The following is a 15770-nucleotide window of genomic DNA, read 5'->3' as shown; positions in this document are numbered from 1 at the left end:
GCCATGTTAGAACCTGGACTGCTGCCATCAGTCATCCATATACAACATCCGGGCCCTGTACAAGGCTGAGGTAATATCTCCCTATAATATTATATTAGTCTCTCGGTATTTGGAGGTTTCTTCTTTGTATGAAGTGGAGGTAAAGAAAGATCCTCCTCAGATCAGCACATTATATATATTAGGTGCACAGTGACCTTTATGTCACTATTTATGTTGATGTATTTGTGGTTACTTCTCTCTGTGATGTATGTTACATATTACACACACCAGCAGGCACATAACACAGGAGGCCGCCATATTGTATTTATTCCTCCGTCACGTGTGGGTGCTGGTGACACAAAGCGCCATAAACCTTTTTGTTTTGTACCATTTATTTATTCAGTTCCTGGTAAGACAATCCCTGCCCCCAATGTATATTGTGTATTACTGTGATGTCAGTCCCTGCTGCACGTATGACGCCACAATCACTATAACCAGTCACTTACTGCTGGAAGTTATAGTGTCTTACATGTAGGAGGACCAGGAACATACATTGACCATGGGATTCAGTCATTACCCCCATAGTGGCTGATTTATGGTGTTAATATGGAGTGACGTGGTTGTTGGATGAGATTCCTCTTGTTGGCTCTTGGTGTACTGGGTCCATAGATAACTCCTAAGGTAGTGTGTCCTGCTGAGGAAGCGGATGGGAGATGTGGCAGAATGTGGGGGGTGTTTTGTATCCTCAAAATAAAGGTGGAAGTGGTGATGTTAAAGGTCTTTCTCTAAGGTCTTGTTTCATGTGTTTATAGCCCCTTTTCCCCGTTTAGTGGCTGTTATTGTCTTTACTATTAGATTGTATAAAGGTTGATGTTAGATGTTTTTATTTCCACTTAAACACCGATACCCTACGCAGTTTACACAGCGGTGGAGCTCGGCCTACAGACACCACACTCACCACATCCCACCAGCACTATAACTGCCCCTCACACTACCTACCCACACCTACATAACCATAGAGCCTGCGCCCTATTACCACCTCTATCTTATTGTTTTACCCACTGGTGAGATAGCTCCCATTATCCATCACATTTACACCACACATCTCCCTGATCCTCATCAGCTCTTGTAAGATCACTGGCCCCAATCAGGAGGAGCTGACTGTGTATAAGTGACAATAAAGACATCTAACACCAACATTTACACAATCTAATAGTAAAGGTAATAAGAGCTACTAAACCAAGCCAAAGTATTTGAACATCACCACTTCCATCTATTTTGGGGGATCCAAAACACCACCCACATTCTGTGACTCATCTCCCATCTGTACTTAGAGGGGGCAACGTCACCAGTGCCATAATCTGTACTTGTACTAGTGCTTTTAAATATCTTTTTTTGTATTTGTCATTGTCTTTTGTTTATTAAAATTGTTATAGAGAATAGGTGTACCACAACCTACGGAGTCCCACCTGTTGTGCGTTTGTGGTAGAGGGTTTCCAGCCAGCCTCAAGTTGGCAGCTGGCTGCAGCAATAATGTGCCTGATTAGATTGTTTGATGATGGGAGGCCAACAGGACTGTGACCAGGAGGAGGAAGAATTTTGGCAGTAGAGGAACATCCATTTGTACCATGTACCATGGTCCCTTATACTCTGCCAGATGTGTGTTAGTTTTGGACATCACCCACCAGATGTGCATCTCCTCCATCTGTCTCAGGCAGTGGGTAAAGCTAATGCTGGTTTGTTGGCATTTGGTCCCAGTGATCCAAGAACTTACACAAATGTTCCTTGATATTAGCACAGATAGAACTACTGGCAGTATTCTCCTTTATCACAGCCCATTCCTACTCATCCATTGCCTTGTGTCGGATCGGTCTCCCACAGCAGTTTGTGGAAATCTTTCATTGGCAGACCCGGGGTAGTAAAGTCAGAGTAGATTGCAGAGATGGAAGATGCACGGTGCAAACAGAATGATGTCAGGGGCCTTCTATGGGGGTTAGATATGATTGTCTGATAGAAATGCCTAAGCTGCGAAAACTGGTAACAGCTTCTCGATAGGATAGTGTACTCCTCCTGGAGCTCAGAAAGTTGTGTAAACACAAGGGCTCATTCTAAAGAATTTACAAATCTCACTCCACGTAACCATGGGCCATAAGGATGGTCCTCATGACCTGAAGGGAACGTGCGTTACTTAAGAGATGTGCAGTTGGTGAGGAGGACGGCGTTACGTTATAACACTTGGTGGCGTAGGTCCAAATTGATAGAACAGTATCACAGGGTGAGACTTAGATGAGGAGGGTTGTATTATCTTGGGAGCCAGAGGAGAGATGAGAGCGTTGGGACTATAATGGTCTCTGCAGTGTGTGATATAAGTAGAGGAGTCTGAGCAGCACATTCATTTTAACAGAATTGACCAATCCAGTTTTATCCCACTAATTAAGGTCTATTTTAATTATGTCTATTATTGGTGGGTAATTAACTTGATAATGCTGGTGGTAGTGTTTCGTTATGTATACCCATAGGTACTTCAGTCATATTTATTTTGTGTCCCTTAAGATGTAAAAATCTACAACATCCATTATTTTCCTGGCTTGACTTTATAGCCCGGGAGAGGCCATAAGGATCTAATTCCTTCCAGAGCTTTGTGAGGGATGATTGGGGGCTCATACCCAAAAGCAGGGCATCATTGGCACAAAGGGAGATTTTGTGGTCAGAGCTAATTCTGGAGATACAGGGAATTTGTGTGGGTTTTGATGGGATGGGGCTTGATCACTAACACAAATATCAAAAGTTAGAGGGTGGCAGCCTTGTTTCGTGCTGTTAGATTTTACAAAAAATAGGGAAACTGCACCATTTGTGGAAATCGCTGCGGAGCAGTCCAGTCAATGCTGATATAAATTTTCACAAAAAACCGGTTCGAGATAACATGCGGTACATTAATTGTCAAAAAATGTGACCAGATGCCTTTTCAGTGTCCAGGGACAACAGGACGTGTGGGTGTTTCTAGCTCCCTGGGAACACTATTAGGAAGGTTGTCTGGGGACCAGTAGGCGTCTATAGCCCTGTCTAAGGCTTTGTGCGAGAGGGGATATTTGGAAGATTGTACAGAGTTTGTTGACTAGAATGGTGTTATTTTTGTCCACTTTATCATAGAAGTGTTGTTAATGTTTTCTAAGGGTGATAACTGCTTTGTTTAAGAGTAACGTGTTAAATTGACCCTTATGCACATTCATTTGAGCTAAGAGTGATTTGTATTTTCCAAATTTAGTTTTCCATATTTTTGTGGAGAGCAGAGGCTGCATTAATTAGAGAACTTCTAATAATAGTGACTTTATAAGCCTCCCATACCATTACAGGAGCTATATCATCTGTTGCATTTAAGCTGAAGCACTGATCTCCTAGGTTAGTTCTCAAGAGCAGAGTCATAAAGAAACCAATGAAAATTATATACTATAGTGTCGTGAACGTCCAGCCTGTCTCAGATACAGCAATCTGAAACAATGGCTGTGATTGGAATTACCTTGATCACTTACCAATGAATACACCTTTTCTGCCACCACAAAGGATTTACTATGGAAATTACACACTTAAATCACATACGTATGTAGCATGAGCCTCACTTTGCTTTGTAAGTTCACAAAAAATCGTGGAGAATATGCTAGATCAAATTTATCTAATCCGAAAAATGTTTCCAAGGCTTAATTGCAAAACAGTCAATAACAAGACATACACAATAAGTTGCATAAATAAGTTTCAGAAATAAAATAAGAAATAAAGTCTAATACTTGGCGTGAGAGGAGTACACTTTGAGGGCACACTTCTACCTTGACAGGTCTCCTCAGAGAAAATGAACAACGGGCCTGATTCATTAGTGATCTTATCATGTGCAAAAGTTAAGATGTTTATTTTTAAGAAGAAACGGGGAGATAAGAGTGAAGTTAAGATGGATTTTCATCTTAATTTAAAAAGTTCTTCACTTACGCAGTTGATTTTGCTTCTTATCTCCCTTTTCTGAGCATGCACAGACTGGATTTGCTTAAGATAAACAAAAAACGGCAGATAAGATCACTAATGAATCACACCCAACATTATCAGGTCAGGCAGCAGATTTTACTTCTTACACTGCTCTCAGCCCCACCTTTGGAATTTAGCTCTTTCAATGTCAGGGCAGGTTGATTCCCAGGATGACACAGGTCTTTCCAAGGGAGTTATCTATCCCTGAGATATATGTCTGGCCTCTGAATGGACATGATTCTTACCTCTGCTCTGCTTGACTGGTCGGACTATCTACCCAACTCTGGAGCTCTCAGAGATGGTATCTGTCTAGCCTGGTTACCTTCAAAAGACTCTTGACACTTGTATATGTCACTGGCATCAGTCAGCAAAATACACTTTGGAAGGTTACGTACAATATACACATTGTCATACATGAAAATTCATGTAATACATAATCGTCACACAGGTTTATGAAATTGAGAAGTTGATATACTCTAGGGCAGCAGTTCTTAACCAGAGGTGGGAGAAAGCATTTCTAGGGGTGCGAGCGGTAACGATAGGTTTTCAAGTTTTAGATTTTTAATATAAAATTATAAATTTGACTGTACTGTACTGTGTACTAACGGAACCCATGATACACTGGCAAGCGTTACTACGATATGACCCTACTTATATTTAATGACTGTCATAGTATATCTTTTAGTTATATGTTAATTTTTTAAAGAAAACTTTGTATCAATAAGTTTAATAAAATTCTAAGAACATATATATGTATTTTGCGATAAATAAATTGTTTTGCAATAAATGCAGTTTTCTAACAAAGAAAACAGATCACATTTTTCAAGGGGGTGCGAGAACGTATTTTGAGATTCACTGTGGAGCCAATCACTAAAAAGGTTAAGAACCGCTCCTCTAGGGTGATCTATCCAGGAGAATTGCACAAACCCTGTCACCTTGTCTTGTCTTTTGGCGTAAGTGAGGAAAAACAGTGTTTCAATATGACAATAGATAGGTTGTGGGGTAGAGTATTGTGTGCACAGCATTACTGAGGAGTTATTGAGGTGTCAGTTGTCTTAAAGATCGTAAAGGACGAGTAGGGATGCAGAGTGCTTAGATTACCAGGAGGGGAGAGTCATGGGCTGAGATTTATCGAGCTTTGTATGTAGGGATAAATTAAAATCTCCAAGATCAGATGACCCTTCTCAACTTGCCCAATGTGGTTAAACATCTTAGTGAGGAAAGGTGACTGGTTCTGATTTGTAACGTAGGCAGACACTAGCATTAATGTCTCATACAAGAAGAAGCTTATGACCACTATAGAATGGAGCAAGGAGTAAGGAACTTTTCTATGTATACAAATTAAATGGGGGTGGAGGAGGGATTTAATAAACAGTGCAGACAGGATGGAAGGGGGAGAACTCAGATTGCTGAAAACACATAAAACGAGGCCTCATCAAGGCCCGACCAGATCATTTCCTGCACAAACTGTGGAGCTATTGCTGTACGGGTGCTTGGGGGTGCGGTGACAGACGATACAGGTAGGGAAGGGAGCAAAGTCAGGAGGACAAGACTAAGGTTGGCAAGGGAAGTTATCAAGGGAGAAGTAGAGAGAAATGGGGAGTCACAAGTCAGTCAAAGGGAAGGCAAATAACAAATATTTTATAAAACATTGTACAACTTGAAGAACGAACGTCCAAACTACAGGAAGAGAGATGTAGACTGATAAAGTTCATCGGGTGATAGGAGTCAATCTGTGATTAAGAACAACAAAGTCAACACCTATTACAATATTAGGCCAATGTTATAACATTTTTGAGGTCTCCGACAACTGTGTATAACTCTGAGAAGTGGCCCATGTGGCTTCAGAGGAGAGCGTCACTGAGTCTAGGATAGGCACACTGCGAGAGTTTGTCCATTCGTATTAAAGGGCAGATGACAATATTAGACCTTTGTGCAGTTACGAACTGTATAGCAGATCCTTACTTGCACCAGTGAAGCAGGATCATTTTATAAGAACACGTCTGATGTTAACCAAAATGAGTCCTGGATCACAGCGGAGGAACTAAGTTGTGCATAATAAGTGGAGTTTTTCAAGTTCTGTGACCAATTTTATACCATTAAGGCTGGGGCGTTTTTTTGGGGTTTACTTGATGAAGATCCTAGGTGAAGGCTGCTGGCCTGGGATTCAGGGAGGATTCCCAGTTTGGACATAATGATTTGACCTTAATCTACTAAAGAAGCTTGGTGTCTGTTAGCACCTGAAGAGTTAGAAAGTGAAGCGCCATTTATATTTGGAGTACTGAGCTCATAGGATGTTGGTGATCCCCTGTAGTTCATGTCTCTTGAATTTTTAAAGATGTCAGATCTTGGGATATTTGGACCTTCAAAGTCACAGAAAGCGTGGTCATGGATGACCACCATCATGTTTAACTTTATAGTAATGCAAATGGACTATAATGTCTCTGGGATTTTGGTTGGTGGGAGGCTCGCTGTGTGTAGCACACTCACTGTCTCATAAAGATCATTTCTCCTGGACCTGGTTTAGATCCCTCCTTATCCTATATGTATTGTTGCTGTTTCCATGTCAGTAATAGTCTGTGAGCGACACCACTCATCTGTCTTATTCTCAAGGTCGTTGGTTCTGGATCCAAGAGAGGTGATTTCCATCTTAAAGTCGTCTATAACACTTTTGAGTTTCTGTTGAAATACCGTCTTCCCTGAGCCACCAACCCAGAAATCTTTCAGCACAGGGCTGGTTTTATATGGGAGGGGGTCCATATTTTTATGTGTCCCCAGTTACCCTAGGGATTTCAGGCCATGCTGAACAGGCATGGTAGGCATTATGGCAGGGGGAACCCACGCTGCAAGCTTCCCTGCTTCACTATCTGTCCCAGAAATAATCTGCTTTACCCTGTCACCTGTGTTTCTATATATTTTTGTATCATGTTGTGTCTTGGTTCTCTGTTTTCTGTATATGTAATGTACGGCGCTGCGGACCCTTTGTGGCGTCTTATAAGTAAAAGATAATAATAATAATAATAGTGTCACCAGCGTGTCATAGCCTAGTGCTGGTATGATGTTTGATGATTGTCCCCTTGATATTCCCGCTACCAGCATAGTGTATGTTTCATTCTAACACACTAATAAGGTTCCCCATCAGCACGTATCTTCCACCAGGGGTCGAGCACCCACAACACAGTCTTATCTGCTGGTGTTTCCACCTCTACATACTACGTGAGTTACATGAAACCCCCTTCCTGTACTTGTCCTATGTCTGACCTGCCCCTTCCCTCCCCCTCTGTAAGTGTACGATGCATCTACCTCTACATAGGACTTACACTTATGTATTTGTCGTGTCCATGCGCAGTAGGGAAATGTGTATTTTATTCCCATATATCCGCACTTACAGCCAACTCTACACAAGACCCTCAGTGTTTCATATTTAATAGGTTACATGTATAGTCTGTGATGGTTATTATAATTATTATATTTATCCCTAGACCACTGAGCTGTGAGGAACCAGAGAATATTTTACTAGAAGTCATCTGAAGGTGAAACCCGTTCTGTGTAAATCACTGATTCCCTGAGGATGGACAAGGACAGGAGTGAAAGGATATTAAATCTCACCCTGGAGATCATCTACCTGCTGACTGGAGAGGTGAGGGATTCTGGGAATATCACAGTGACATCATTCTTACTGCTGTAAATAAAACAGGGACATGACTGGAGAGGTGAGGGATTCTGGGAACAGTGACATCATTCTTACTACTATAAATAAAACAGGGACATGACCGGAGAGGTGAGGGATTCTGGGAATGTCACAGTGACCTCATTCTTACTGCTATAAATAAAACAGGGACATGACTGGAGAGGTGAGGGATTCTGGGAATGTCACAGTGACATCATTCTTACTGCTATATATAAAACACGGACATGACTGGAGAGGTGAGAGATTCTAGGAATGTCACAGTGACATCATTCTTACTGCTATAAAAAAAACAGGGACATGACTGGAGAGGTGAAGGATTCTGGGAATGTCACAGTGACATCATTCTTACTGCTATATATAAAACACAGACATGACTGGAGAGGTGAGAGATTCTAGGAATGTCACAGTGACATCATTCTTATCACTATTAATAAAACAGGGACATGATTGTCTTCTCATTTGCCCAGCTGTAAATAAGCAGCAAGTAGACGGTCTCAGAGAAATTTATCAGTCCCAGAATCTCAACAAAGGTTGGGATATATGGCATTGGCCACAGTATGTTGTTTTTTCTGTCATTAATACATTCATGAGACTTTGGGATTTACAGTTTTTTGTAGTATTTTTTAGGCGTTACTAAATATTACAATTGGGATCTTTTCCAGTTTCCTGGACTTTTGTATTTAAATGCGTAAAATAGGAAACAGTCTGAAAATGTTTTCCCATTTGTGGAGGCCCCATTAAAAAGCTACTTCTACCTCTTGGTTCCAGCCGACTCACCTCATGCAGCTACTCCTATTTATTAAGTGAATGGAATACCAGTGATCTAATGCAGCTGAGAGAGGAATGGGGGACAGATTTAGGTATAATTTGGTGATAAAGGCTGGGGGATTACCCTGAGCAGTTCCTGGTAACTCCACTACATTGATGAAATATCAACAAATACAGGTGTATATTTTACATATATCTTATTCCCGTTAGATTGGAGAAATTTGACAGAAGTCATAAAACCAATTGCCCGGATTGTGACTGTGTGTCTGGGTCCTTTAGGAATCTCCTTCCAAAATGTCCAAAAATTATAAACTTCTGTGTAGAAGTTATCAGGTGCATCAATAAGACAGGTGTGACAATACCTTTATATTCTCCGCCCACATGCATCTTTGGGTTAAAATTAACAAATATGACAAATAGACACAACAATATATACTGATATCTTTCATGATAACCACGGTTTACATCGCTGGGTTCAGGTTGGCAACCGGTTGTCGGAAAATTCAAATCTGGATTAAGTTTGTCAACAAAACAATGGGACACGAGAGATTTGTATACACTAGCAGGAAATCCATACCGAATGTCAGATATATCTGGAGCAGATAGACTGACCCTCCTTATGCTTTAGCTTCAATGAGTAGGCTAAGTGTGGATGATTGACCCCGCGGGCACCCATGACACATGGCGTTAGTCATAGAACATTAATAATTACATGTTCTATATGTATGTCTGTCAGCTTGTATGTTCTGATTTATAATTTGCATATTCAATGCTCAAAATCCTTTTAATGTGTTGTATGCTTGGTATTTTACTGTGTTGGAATTGTAGTGTTAAATTAATAATTGAATTTACTCAACAAAAGAAACTTTAAGGGGCATATTCAATTCTCGGCGGAAATGCAGAGAGTCTCGCGGTCCGCGCACGATTACCATTATTACGGTAATCGTGCGCGTAAAAAACTTTATTATGGTAATTTACTCGCTGGATTTGAGCTCGCAGCTCCCTGAGCCAGGAGCTGAAATCCAGCTAACTATTACCGTATTAACGGTAATGGTTTTTCCGCGGCGCGGAAAATAAACATTTGAATATGCCCCTAAGAATAAAAATGATATCATTGTTTATTTACAAAATAAAAGCTTGCGCTGTGATAATATTATCAGTCCAAATTTCAATCTGTGAAATTCTGTTTGTCCACAGACCAGACCGTTCTCTTATCAGTAACAAAAGTAGGTTGTATTACAGTTCACAAATGTCATATTACAATTGGCTGAGACGGGATATATGCGTTTCATGGTCTTTTAGGGTCTCCTGTATACATTGGCGATTTTGGAGAAATTCTTGAAAAGTTTTTGTTCACCAACTCTGATTAGAAACATCTGTTCTTCGAATTAACTCTTTCCAGTGCTGCTCCCATCTCTGTCCTCAACTCACACGAACAGATCAAAAATTAACACATTAAATAAAACGACACAAGAAATCTATTTATATATATATATTTCTTATTAATATTTGACTTCATCCAAAAATAACTTTGACAGTTTTCCCATTTGATAGTTACATCAACAAACACATACAACACCACACTACCTATAGATCCCGCCAGGTTACTCCACCTATAGATCCTGCTAGGTTACACCACCTATAGATCCTGCCAGGTTACACCACCTATAGATCCCGCCAGGTTACACCTCCTGTAGATCCTGCCAGGTTACACCACCTATAGATCCCGCCAGGTTACACCTCCTGTAGATCCCACCACCACCTGTAGATCCCACCAGGTTACACCACCTGTAGATCCCACCAGGTTACACCACCTGTAGATCCCACCAGGTTACACCACCTGTAGGTCCCACCAGGTTACACCACCTGTAGGTCCCACCAGGTTACACCACCTGTAGATCCCGCCAGGTTACACCACCTGTAGGTCCCGCCAGGTTACACCACCTGTAGGTCCCGCCAGGTTACACCACCTGTAGGTCCCGCCAGGTTACACCACCTGTAGGTCCCGCCAGGTTACACCACCTGTAGGTCCCGCCAGGTTACACCACCTGTAGGTCCCGCCAGGTTACACCACCTGTAGATCCCACCAGGTTACACCACAGCACCACATTCACTTTCCACTTAGTGCTGGGACCCCTATCCTCTCTGCAAGGCAGCAACCAAGCACAGCTCCACTGATACATACTCACAGCGCAGACAGTCCCTATCCTACTTCTCAACCTATAGATAGAAGGATTTATTATAGACTGGGTGTTACATGAAGAACATATTACAGGGCACTACACCACCATGGAGAGTGGGCTCTGGACCCCGCTGTCAGACATGCTATGGAGATATACAGCTGATTTACCAGAGTTTCTCTCAGCCCCTCGTTACCAGTTTGTCATGTTTCAATATGCTGGTAAAACGTACAATAACGTGTGTATTTGTCCATGTATCCAGGTGACTCTTATGTAGTGTTTTTGTCATGACTGAAAGAGCAGTTTATCATTCATCTATATTCTAAATATCACTTTATGTTTTATATAGATAACAGGAAATCCCTAACAAGCACCCATATAAGTATATCCTAAAATGTGTTCCCCAGTCTCTTCAGCTTGTCTATAAATGATTTTATATATATATATATAGTGAACAAAGACAGATATAGATCCTCTGCGCTCTCCATGTACGGACTGGGGTGCAAGAGGGGGTTGCCCACATTGTATAGACAAAAAGCAGTGATACGCTGCACTCTCACATAATTAATGCTGTACTAACTGCTTTTCTATATTAAAAACAGGGAATGTTAGTTCCACATATTGCAATATATGTTAAGCTGACCAACTCATGCCAAAGTCTTCCCGTTCTGGTCAGTCCTAACATGATCACATGCTATGCTTTTTATCTGGACTAAAGGCTTACCTGCACAGCTCTTGGTGTGAGTTGGTCAATTTATGTAAATGTATTGGGTCTATGATGTAACTGTTTGGATGGTTTCATCTTTTTTGTTTTGTTTTGCTTTTTAAACTGGTGCAACCCCAAAAGGTCAAGTCACAGGAGCATTGTACTGTTGTGTCTTACTGACTGGATGGTTTGTTTTACTACACTGATGAAACTGCAGATGAAATATCACCTCTGGTTTAAATCTAAAAACATTTTTAAAGTCTTTTCTTTTACCTTTCTAATTCTTGTGAGGTCTAACTCACACTCGGGAGCTCTCAATCCTCCAGGTGTACCTCAGTGACCATGTGATCACCAGGATTTACCAGGTGCAAGAAGTAGGAATATATCATAATAATAATGATACCTGTCCACCTATTTGGGGTCTCCGCTCCACGTGAGCAGCATTATTTAGAGACCTGATCTAACCCAGTCCTGCCCACCGTAAAAGTACTGCCGGTGGACATCACCAGAGTAACTAGCACCGATCCTTCCTCACCCTAACCCTCCTCACCAGGGTAACCCACCAATGTGTAAAAACAAAACCTGACCCTAACCAGGAACTATAAGTAGCCCCTAATAGAGATGCTTCCAACATCGCAGTACAGGAGAACTGTATGTGGGAAATAGTGACTGAAAGAAGAAGAGGACTGAGGACAGAACAGTAATGGGGGAAATGTTTATTATGTGTAACCATGATACCTCCATAATAATGATCACTTGGAAATAAGACTTTCCTCTGGTCCATAAATCTTCAAGCGTTCTCTAAAAACCCAACTCTTCAGGCAAGCTTATAATATTCCTCACCCGCCCTCTTAACCTCACTAGGTTAACCTATTACCTCCCTCTACACAATTCCCACAAGACAACAACTCACTGACCCTTTGACCAACATTACTGTGTGACCGGATCATATAACATACTAATCACTTTTTACCTTTGCAATCTGGCTGGACCGAAATGTAATATGTAGATTTCACCTCATGTATCCGACCCCCATTGACCCATAGATTGTAAGCTTGTGAGCAGGGCCTTCTCACCACCTTGGCTGTTTTACCCAGTATTGTTTATTACTGTGGTTGTCCCCAATTATAAAGCACTATGGAATTTGCTGGCGCTATATAAATAAATGTTGATGATGATGATATTTCCTCTCACACCACAGAGACACTGACAGACTGAAGAGCTGCTGTATGAGGTGCGGCATAACTGCAGATGGTCTCTACAGCTCTCCCCGGTTACTCAGGACCTGTCCATGTAGTAGGGAAGATGGGATGGGAAGGAAACACAGGGAAACCATTGCTAAGGGTTATTGTATAGAGCGGTCACTACTGATAAGTATTTTCCCATAAAACCCATTGAAGATAACGGGTGGAACATGAATGTCCACAAAATGCTGCCAAATGTCTCTTCAGTGTCCATGGACACTAGAACGGCTGGGTGTTTCTGGCTATAGATATAGATGAGATTGATTGGACACCTCATGTTGTCTCACACCTGCTTGCTTGGGACAACCCCAATTTGGTTCAGGTGAACCAAGTGAGGAAGGACCAAATTTAGACGGGTGGCCAAAATATCAGCATAGATTTTTAAATTGATGTTCCCTAGTGAGATGGGCCTATAGTTACTGCATGAGTTAGGGCCTGGTTTAGGGATGATGACCTTGGGTGTTGCAGAGTAAAATGCTGCCCCCTCTAATCTGTAGGTCACAGGAATTACAGCACAGGTAAGTAGGCATCAAGCAAGATCCTTAAGCAGTGATGTTTTATTAGTGTCATGAGCCGCGGAGGTTCCGGGCACCGCCGCGACTCTCTGCCCTCGCGTCCTGGCCGCCAAGGCAACGGTCGGGACGCATTCACTGTGCTGCACCGCGCTCCGGCATTCAGGACAGCTGGGCGCGTGCGCAAATACAAAAGAAGCCAGCTGGCTAATTATTCATCCCGAGGCTGCCTTTCTCCCATTGGACCATGCTGGTATTTAAGGCAGGAAAGGGCAAAGCCGGTTATAGTTCCTGCTTTGCTGTTACTAGCCTGCTATATTTCCTGTTCCTGTTACCATTGGATTTGATTATTTGTTGCCGACCTTTGCCTGATACCTGACTCCGTTTGATTGCCTGTGCCCCTAGACCTTTTTTCCTGGACTCCTACGTTGCTGATTTGCCTGTGACCTCTGACCTCGGTTTTGTGTACTGGATATTCTGTCTGATGCCGGCCCTCGACCCTTGCCTGGATTTCACTCTGCTATTGCTCCTTTACGCTATCGCTGGGTTCTCCCCAGTCAGCGCACAACTCACGACCCTCAGCTGTCTGCGGCCAAGCCTGTCCCCACCACTAGGGGCTCCAGCAAAAACCAGACTTCTGAGTAGACTCCGGGTTTTGTGTTGCTGGCTGTTGGGGTTCCTAACAATTAGCTCAGGAAGTCATTAAAAGGACAGTTACACACTAGTTTGAGGTACTAGTGATCATCATCATCATTTATTTATATAGCGCCAACATATTCCGTAGCGCTTTACAATTGGGGACAAACGTAATAAACTAATAAACAAACTGGGTAAAACAGACAAAGAGGTGAGAAGGCCCTGCTCGCAAGCTTACAATCTATGGGACAATGGGAGATTGACACATGAGGTTAAGTATACATTTTGCATCTTGGCCCAGCCAGACTGCAAAGGTAAGGTGACTCATAAGCTAAATGATCCTGTCACACAACAATGTTGGTCCGGGGGTAGTTGTCTTGTGTGAAATTGTGTAACAGGCTAAAGGTAGTGAGGTTAAGATGGTGGTTGAGGAATATTATAAGCTTGTCTGAATAGGTAGGTTTTCAGAGAACGCTTGAAAGTTTGTAGAACAGAGGAGAGTCTTATTGTGCGAGGGAGAGAGTTCCATAGAGTGGGTGCAGCCCGAAAAAAGTCCTGTAACCGGGAATGGGAGGATGTAATGAGGGTGCATGAGAGACGCAGATCTTTTGCAGAACGGAGTTGCCGAGTTGGGAGATATTTTGAGACAAGAGAGGAGATGTATGTTGGTGCAGCTTTGTTGATGGCCTTGTAGGTTAGTAAAAGTATTTTATATTGGATTCGGTAGAAGACAGGCAGCCAGTGTAGAGACATACAGAGTGATTCAACAGAGGAATAGCTATTTGCAAGGAAAATCAGTCTTGCCGAAGCATGCAAAATAGATTTTAGGGGTTTGAGTCTGTTTTTGGGAAGACCAGTAAGGAGGGAATTGCAATAGTCAATGCGGGAGATGATTAGTGCATGAATTAAGGTTTTAGCAGTGTCTTGTGTGAGATATGTGCGGATTCTGGAAATGTTCTTTAGATGTATGTAACATGATTTAGATATAGAGTCAATGTGGGGAACAAAGGATAGGCGTGAATCAAGGATTACACCTAGGCAGCGAGCTTGTGGGGTGGGATTTATGGTCATGTTATCAACAGAGATAGAAATGTCAGGTATGCTCTTGTTGGCGGGTGGGAATATTATTAACTCTGTTTTAGAAAGATTAAGTTTGAGTTGACGAGAGGACATCCAAGATGAAATGGCAGAAAGACCGTCAGTTACACGGGACAACACAGATGTCGAGATATCAGGAGAGGATAGATAGATTTGGGTATCATCCGCATAGAGATGATACTGAAAGCCAAAGGAACTTATTAGATTTCCAAGAGAAGCGGTATAGATAGAGAACAGCAGAGGACCTAGCACCGAGCCTTGTGGTACTCCAACTGATAGGGGAAGCGGAGCAGAGGTGGCTCCAGAGAAATTAACAGTGAAAGAGCGATTAGAGAGGTAAGATGAGAACCAGGATAGAACTGTGTCTTGAAGACCTAGGGATTGCAGCATTTGTATGAGAAGAGAGTGGTCAACGGTGTCAAATGCAGCCGAGAGATCAAGGAGAATTAGGAGAGAGTAATGGCGTTAACAACCTTGGTCAGCGCAGTCTCTGTGGAGTGTTGAGAACGAAAGCCAGACTGAAGAGGATCCAACAGGTTGTTTGCGGAAAGAAAGCGTGTGAGGCGAGTGTAGGCAAGTCTCTCTAGAAGCTTGGAGGGGCAAGGGAGCTGAGAGATGGGACGGTAATTTGAGAGAGAGTTTGGGTCGGAGTTTTGTTTTTTTAGAATAGGAGTAATCACTGCATGCTTGTATAGTGATGGAAAGATGCCAGTAGAGAGTGAGAGATTACAGATTTGAGTTAGAGGTGAAATGAGCACAGAAGACAGGGATCTACCAATTTGCGAGGGAATAGGATCAAGAGGACAGGAGGTAGAGTAGGAAGATAAGAAGGGCGTAGAAATTTCCTCTTCATTTGTGGGGTCAAATGAAGAAAGGGTGTCAGAGGGTAGTGGGAAGGAAATGAGCTGATGGCTTGTTGAGGAAGAGGATACCATTTCTAGTCTG

The 15770-nt window shown here is 42.3% G+C and overlaps 3 protein-coding genes across 3 annotated transcripts in view; 2 read left to right on the top strand and 1 right to left on the bottom strand.

The window, feature by feature from the left end:
* LOC142151019 (uncharacterized) overlaps positions 1-15770 on the bottom strand; it is a 570528-nt gene that overhangs the window by 239134 nt on the left and 315624 nt on the right. The window lies entirely within an intron of this gene.
* LOC142150997 (gastrula zinc finger protein XlCGF66.1-like) overlaps positions 1-15770 on the top strand; it is a 378789-nt gene that overhangs the window by 276805 nt on the left and 86214 nt on the right. The gene's annotated exons all lie outside the window — the stretch shown is intronic.
* Positions 9-15770, top strand: part of LOC142151016 (uncharacterized) — a 26065-nt gene continuing 10303 nt past the window's right edge. Inside the window, exons 1-2 of the mRNA XM_075206275.1 lie at positions 9-70; positions 7473-7630. The gene's annotated coding sequence lies outside the window, so the exon portion shown is untranslated. The remainder of the gene's footprint in view (positions 71-7472; positions 7631-15770) is intronic.

This window comes from Mixophyes fleayi, chromosome 4 (assembly GCF_038048845.1).
Source record: "Mixophyes fleayi isolate aMixFle1 chromosome 4, aMixFle1.hap1, whole genome shotgun sequence".
Lineage (NCBI taxonomy): Eukaryota > Metazoa > Chordata > Amphibia > Anura > Limnodynastidae > Mixophyes > Mixophyes fleayi.
This window is presented reverse-complemented; position numbering and strand designations above follow the sequence as displayed.